Here is an 8,838-nt window from a genome sequence, read left to right on the forward strand (position 1 = left end):
CCAAAGGCATTCGTTCATAACAAAAATGATAAAAATAATTGTATTTTGTATTTGTAAATCATCTAATAAATATTATAAGTGCATGTATATTTGGGTAAATTAAATTTCTTAGTGAATTAAATGGGTATTTTTACTTTAGTTAAATTTAAATGTAAATATAAATTAAAGAAATCAAGATGGTTAGTTAGAATTTAAAATGAAATGTGATTTAATTTGGAGAGTGATAATTTGAAATATTTAATTTAAATTTTATTAAATATGATAATTGCTATAATATAAAAATCAATTGTAATTTCATTATAACTATAAACTCATAACTAGATATTAAAATATTTTATTATATCATTATCTTTTTAGTTTAAGCAGAGGCTAATTTCCTCACATGTTGTAACCGAGTTACATGGAAGTCTGGCATGCATGATATGTTACGTTATGGTTAGTATTAGTTAATTATAAAACTATTTTTTCGGCACTGGTAGACTGATAATTCATGCTACCACGAAACAAAGATATCGATTGGCGCACTTTCCTCAAAAGAATCAGCAAATCCTCAATTTCCACGGCTAAATCGCATGCTTTCCATATTCTTCGGAACATAAATAAAATAAATTAAAAATACCACGCATAGCCTCATTGGCCAAGCGTGGTGCTCTTTGTAATTTTTTAAATATTTGTTCCCTTCACCGTATAAGCTTATTTTATAAATTATTAATAAGATGTAATTTAATAATGTAGAATAATGCGAAACGAAATTATTTTTAATTTCGGTAATCGGTCGACATAACAGATTTTTAAAAAAAAAATATATAAATTGTATAAATCATTAGTTTCACCTGGAAAATCTATTTATTATGATCAATAAAATATACAAAACAAAATTAACATATACATAAACAATACATTAAAAAAAACAAACAGTAATATTCATAATATAAAAAAATTAAAACAAAATCGTATTTTTCATTTATAATATTCGTAAAAAAATTTTAACATAATATTCTTGTTACAGTTAGACTTTATATATTTTTTTCACGTGATTATATCAAAATGTATTTAGCATCTCTCATATTGTGGTAATAAATGACTCATTCTTTACTCGACCAATTTGACAATCTTAAGAATTCATTTTTTTTAATAATAAGTTTGTCTTCAACTAGATATTAAAATCATCGTTAAAAAAAATTTACAATATACAATGATAAGAAATAAATTCTCATTGTTTTACAAATATAGTTTATTATTATATTGAAAATTATTTCAAAGTATATAGGTTCTTTATCAACTTTATATACATATTTTTTTTCCTTTGCTAAAAAAATATACACAAATATTAAGTATTTTTACTTCGTATTCTTTCCAAATAAAAACGTTCCCTGACACTTCAATTTTAAAAGCAAAAATATGATGAATAACAATATATTATAGTGTAGAATGTTCCACCCTAAAAAATTATTAGGCAACTTAGTTAAAAAACAATCTATAAGTTAAACAATGTATTTTGGTATTCCACACCAATATTACACCCTAACATTAATGTAGAATACGAAATTATTGCTTGTGAATATTTATTACTCTGATTCAGGCCTAAACTTTAATTTATGCAAAGGTAAGCAGAAATTATTGCTTGTAAATATTTATTAATGCCCAAACTTTAATTTATGCTAAGGTAAACACTTTTTCTACATCTACTTTTGAATTCCTAAAAATGATGTTATTCCTATGTCTCCACATACTCCAAGTTATCGCAACCTACATTAAGTGCCAAACTTTATTTTGTGCATTACTTAGCCCTGGGTGTTGAAACTGATAAAAATGACTCAATGCATTATCATCAAGCATCCACACAAAATTAAAATTTAAAATGAACTCATGGGTAGTTATTTAGTTTGTTTTCAATTTGTTTAGTTTAGAGGGATCATATTATCCTTTAGCTTTAATTGCAATGAACAAAATAAAACTAATTCTGTTTTTTTAAAAGCTCTTGAAATCCATGGAGGGATATTATTTAGTTTATCAAAGTATTGATTGATTTAACAAAACTTTCAAAGTTAAAGAATTCATTTGAAATGATTTTGTTGAACTTGAAACCATGAGATCTTAAGTTTATATATATATATGTTTTTTTTTTAAATAAGATGTTTGCTAAGTAGGTGAAATTTAATTCTTAAATTTAATATTTAATATAACTAAATTTTAGTGTTTTTCCAAATTATTCTTAAATATATTTTAATATTAAAGTCATGAAAATATTTATAAATTATTTTAGTATTTTAATATGATTCTATTTTTTTCAGTAATTTTAGTTTATAAAAGTTTTAAAGAATTCAATAGTTCACAAATCATTATAAGAAAATTCTTTTATTATACCAAATAATATTAAAGGATTTAGGAGAAATGAAGATAAAGAAAAAGATAACTTTTTTAGTCAATGAATGATAGTATTACATGATTTTATAAAGTACATGTAATACCACTAAACAACATGAAAGTAACACCACAAAGATAAAGGATAATTGTCATAATAGTCAGACAATTTTGTTGTTGGCTTAATACATAATACTAACACACCTCCATAAGTCAAATTTTCATTTGTAATTCCAATAACATTTCAATGCTTTTGTTAGCACATTTGCAGGTTGCATTTTTTATGTGCAGTGTGCAATCTCTATTCTTCGATGGCTGATTTGTTCACGGATGGAATGAAACTTTATTTTAATATTCTTGCTTCTTTGGTGAGAGGTTGGGTGCCTAAAAATATCAATTGTTGACTTTTTATCTATAAGTGACCTTATTTTTCCAGCTAATTCAACCTTCAATCTTTTCATCAACGAGCTTAGTTAGGCAGTTTGGAAGATTGCTTCGCAGGAAACTACATACTCAGGTTCACAAGAGGATAAAACAATTATTGGCTCCTTGGCTCCTTTAATGAGCTCCAAGAAATAGGTGACTCACCAATAAAGAAAATATATCCAGTTGTGATTTTTCTATCCCATTTGTCCCCACACCAATCTGCATTGAGTATGTAACAATTCTCAATACATCATCTTGTTTTCCTTTGGGTAATAGAATCCTAAAGTTTTATGTACCTTATACATATCGAAGGATCTATTTGGTAGTACATGTGACAATCTAGGATTCTATATGTATCTACTACTCAAGCCAACACTATAGCTCATATAAGGTCATGTATTACATAAATACCTCAAACTTCCAACTATTTTTTGATATGTAGTAGGATCTATTACTTATTCTCCTAGTTACCTTTCCAATCTTAATCCAACCTCAGCTGGAGTGTTGGTTGCATTAATAATGTTGTGCATCTTGAATTTCTTCAACATATCTTGCACATACTAGATTGATGCATCATAATATCACATTCAGTTTGTGTAGATTCAATCACAATAAAGTAACTTAGTTTACCTAAGTAACTAATCTCAAATTCGTTGATCATTTGAAGCTTGAACTTAGATATTAATTCCTTACTACCTCCCGTGACGAACAGGTCATCAACATTTAATCACACTATCAACTTCTTTAATTTCTCACCATTGTGACAACATCAAAGGCACACTTCTCAAACTCGATACTACTCATAAAAGCATCATCAACCACCATGTCTCTACTTATAGTGACATGACATGTTTTAGGATCAAATAACTTATAACCACTAGTGGAATGATAACCAACAAATATTATAAGCACCCATTTATCATCCAATTTTCTCCTTAGTTGATCTTATACATGCTTATAACATACCGAGCCAAACATTCTTAGATGATCAACATTTGGCTTCGCGTTAATCTATGCTTCCTTTAGTTTGACACCTTTTAATCTTTTCGTGGGAGATTTGTTTAAAATGTATGTAGTTGTTATCATAACCTCACCCCATAGGAAATTGGGCAAGCATTTTCTCTTCAACATGCATCTCACCATATTCAAATGGTTCTATTTTTTCTCTTTGTTGTTGCATTGTGTTGAGGTGTGTATAAAGGAGTAATCTCATGGATTATACCGTAATCTTCAAAAAAATCTTTTGAACTCAGTGGAGATATACTCTCTCCTCCATAAGCTCTCAAAAGTTTTATTTTCTTATCACATTGCCTTTTAACCATCCCCTTAAATTTCTTTAGAACTTCCAGTACCTCATTTTTCCATTTAAGTAAATAAGTTCACAATTTTTTGGTCCAATCATCAATAAACAACACAAATACTTATTGCCACTAGGTATTGGAGTCTGTGTTGGACCACACAAGTTTAAATATAATATCTCCAATTTCTTTGTTGTTTTCTAGGGTAAAAACTTATGGAAATTCTCTCTAGTTTGTTTACATTGGACACATTCTTTATACACAACTTCAAGGATATTGACCAGAGGTAAGCCATTAATCATTGTACATTGACTTAGTTGGCATATATCTTTGAAATTCAAGTGTTCAAAATGCAAACGCACAACCAATATGTCTTGTTTTTTGACATTACAAAGCATTGATGTTTGATAGCAGTCATCACCACACAAAATGTCCTATTTTAGGATAAATTTGCTTTAGTGACGAGTCTTTTATTTTTGTCAAAAATATTGAGACAATTATCCTTCATTCTCATCACGAAACCTTTATGTAGAAGTTAACCTAAGTTGAACAAGTTTGTTTTTAACATTGACACATATAGTACATCCCCAATCATAACCTCTTTTCCATCACCATCTCACAAAATAACTTTTCCTAACCCTTATGCTCTCAGGTTTCTATCATCAGCAAACTTGATTCTCCCATAAATAATTTCCTTCATTTTCACAAACCACTACTTCTTATTAGTCATATGGGTTAAACAATTCGAATCTAGGTAACACGACGCGTCTTCTGGTTGATTTTCACTTGTCTTGGCCATCAACATCACTGCTTCATGAGCGGATGTGTCATCTTGAGCTAAATTGGCTTGTTTTTTCGTCTTGTTCTTTGCCTCTTCTCTATCCTAACATTCTTTGGCAAAATGGCCAAAATTTTTACAGTTGTAACACCTCACCTTCTTCTTGTCAAACTTCCATTTTTTTTCTTTATCAAAATTTGTGCAAGACTTGAGATGCTTGCACTTGAAAGTATCACTAGAATCTCCTCCTTTATGATCATGTGATTTATCTTTTGTGTTACCTTTGTCTATCTTCTTGGAACCTGTTCCTTTTCTTTTGTATTGAAAATGTACTTGCAATTCTTGTCTTGATAGTGTCTGTATTGGGAACGCATTTGTAGTGCCTTTTCTTCATGGTGTTTGTGCGCATTAATGTTATATTCACGTACCTCCAATGAATGTTGCAATTCTTCAATCTCGAGAGTCTCAAAGTCTCTTCTTTCTTCAATGGATACAACCACATGACCAAACCTTGGTGAAAGTGTTCGCATAATCTTCTCTACGACATGTTGGTTTGTAATGTTGTCCATGCATGCTCACATATGATTGATGTGTTCTTGTATTTTGTCAAAATAGTTTGCCATGGTTTCATTCTCTTCAATTGTCAAGAACTTGAACTGCCTTCAGAGGTTTTGTAATCTTGCCTTCTTGTTCTTGTCACCATCATCATAAGTCTTGATTAAAATCTTTCATGCTTCTTTCACAGGAGTTGTATATTGGAGATTTTATTGAAAAATTTGGAATTGACACATTGATAGATAAGGAACCTTGCCTTACTATCAAGTTTTTACTACATCTTGTAGTTTCTTTTCTCTTCATTAGTTTCGAAACCAATTCAAGAAGCCCATCAATCACTACTTTTGTCACATTCTGAAATCCAAAAATGATTAACATCTTGATCCTTCAATCATCGAGCAACTTGTCTTTAAAAATTGGAAATGCCACTTGTATGATTCCTCCCATACCAACCACAATCCTCCTTGATCAAATCTTGAAGTTTCTTCTATCTTCTTATTTCACCAAGAATCTCCACAACTGAAGAATGTTCTTTTACTTAATTACATGTTTCTTAGCTCTTGATCAAACCTTTTAAGGTCACAACACTTGGACTGTATTGAACTCTTGATCATAAAAAATTTAGGAGAAAAAATATATAGAAAGAAATAACTTTCTTATTCAATGAATTATACTATTACACGTTCTTATATAACACATAAACAATTAAACAATACGAAGATAACACCACAAATAGAAAGAGTCCGCTTCATAATAAATATTTTTGATTTTGATTTAATACAAAACAATAACAAATATATTTCAAATAAATACAAAATTTTAAGTATAAAATTTGAATGACATGTAATGTTATGTAATATCTTTATCAATTACATAGTGTTTAGGTCAAATAAAAACAATTAATAATAGTTACGAATAATAGTTAAAATATATTTAATACTACTAATCACAGTAAGATTATCAATTCTTTCTCTTATTGTTACTATGAAAATTTACCTCTAAATTATATTATTCAATGTTTTTAAAATATTAGTAATAAAAATACTTATCACGCTTTTTAAATGAATAATTTTAACAAAAGACTCATTTAAGAAAAAACTTAAATTAAAACTAAATTATTTTGAAAATAAGTTATTTAAAAAGGGATATATTTAATGAAATAGGTTGAAAACAGATTTTAAATAAGGATATTAGACAAATAAGTATCAGCAGGAGTAGTATACTAATTTGTTTTTATTGTTGCTTGTGAGACCTGAAAATTACTCTGTAAATTTCCTGTCACATCACCATTAATGCACCCCTCAATCCATGCTTATCTCATTTTAAACCCATCTCCAAATCTGATAAACTCTCTGACATACACTGAAACCGCGCCCCTCATTCTCTGAAAACGCACATGGCTTCACATGCACACACGCCACGTGTTGCAGAAGAAGCTTCCAGTTCAGAATTTAGTGGGCACGTGTCAGCTTGGGGTACGTTCGCTCCAACGAACGTGAATTTCACAAAACTGGATTTCCTAGAATTCTCTCTCTTACCTGCACCACTCATCCTCTTCCTCAGAACTCAAATCCTTCATCTTCTCCAACCTCTCTCTAGAAACCTTAAAACTTCTCTCTACTGTTACTCATTCATCTCTTCTCCGTTTAACATTCAGAACCGTAGGAACGTTCCTTACGTCGTGAACTTCATTTTGGTCCGAATAACTTCAGATTCTGTTGACGGTAAGATTTCCAACTCATAAGCTCGTTTCTGGAATTCCTTCGAACCCAGATTCAGTTACATGCAAGGGCTTAAGTTGATATCGTTTACGTTTCTTTGGTTAGACTTAGTTGAAGAGAATAAGAAAGATCTTGGAGGGTAGAAAACCATAAGTTGGGCAAGTCCAAGTGATACTATTAGAACAAACACTGCTATCCAGGTAAGGGAAGCTTATATGTTTAATTTATACTGCATGTTGTATGATCTGAGTTGTATGCATGAAAATTATGAAGTTTGAGCTGTTATGAACGTTCTCTGATATTGGATATGATTTCTGGGTTGTTGAACTATATGTTGGTTTGATACGTATGAATGATGGGTGAATATTGTAATATATGAGTTTTAATATGTTGATTTTTGAATGTGAATTAATCTGGAAGTGAAAGTTATAAAGTTCATAGACTTGAGAATCATTTGAAGTATAAAGTATAGGTTAAAATGTTGAAATCTGGAAATTTGTTAAATTTGAGAAATCTGAAACTTAAATCATCCCCTTTGATAAATGACGCTCGTCATCGTACGGTCTTAGACCGTTCGGTTTCCCTTAAAATCACTTAGAATGGAAATCTTTCATTTGGAAAGAATTCTGCTCGAGAACGAGCGTCCCCATTTGGATGTCTGAGCGTTCGTTCAGCTCAGCTGTTATAAATATTTGAAACTTTATAAATACGTAACGCTCGGTCTTATACCGAAGCGTTCGCTCTTATAGCGTTCGGCCTTCTGTCGAACGGTCGTTCTTAATAGCGTTCGGCCTTACGTCGAACGTTCGTTCTTGATAGCGTTCGACCTTATGTCGAACGTTCGTCCTTTAGTAACGTTTGGTCTGATACCGAACGTTCGTTTAAATGACGCACGGTATTATACCGAAGCGTTCGTCTTAAACAGCGCTCGGTCTTATACCGAAGCGTTCGTCTTAAACAGCGCTCGGTCTGATACCGAAGCGTACGTTCAAAATAGCATTCGTTCCAACATTTGAATATTTATCATCTTACGTTCGTTCAAATACTGGCATCAGTTCATTTAATTGGTCAACCAGAGAGTTACGTCCGTCCATCCAGTACTGTATTTGGACGTTCGTCCTATTTTCTTCAAAGGACTGAACGTTCGTCCTTTTGTACTCTTAAAGTTAAAGATGAGATTGATTATGAATTATGATAAATTACAGTGCGAACGTTATATTAAGTGATTTTATGATTATGGAATTTGAACGAGCGTTCCAAGGAGGAACGTCTCAGATATGTTGAATATTGAATTGGTAAAGTATGACTGTGGTTAGCTAATGCTGGCTTGGTCCATCCTGATATTCCGTGATACTCATCTTCACGTAGAAGGGGGTAGTCATGTGTGGGAATGGCAGGAGGTTCTATTCCTTAGGGGTACTTTGGATAGAGCTAACCTCGAGTGGCAGCTGTTGAGTGTATCCCAGTTACTACATCACTCGGGTGCAAGGACGCCTGTAGCTACATGGTTCATACAGTCCGGACAGTCGTCTATTATATACTTATAAATTACTATGGTGGATTATGTTCAATTGTATGTTGTGCGTGTGCATTGAAATGTTGAACGTGTATGTTGGATGTATGAATTAAATATTATAAGCTTACCCTTTCGTTTTCCTTGTGTTGACAAATTGTCCATGTACGTTCGTCCTGTTTT

The sequence above is a fragment of the Vigna umbellata genome, chromosome 4, assembly GCF_029865625.1.
Source record: "Vigna umbellata cultivar VRB3 chromosome 4, Vumbellata_1.0, whole genome shotgun sequence".
In the NCBI taxonomy this organism is placed as follows: Eukaryota; Viridiplantae; Streptophyta; class Magnoliopsida; order Fabales; family Fabaceae; genus Vigna; species Vigna umbellata.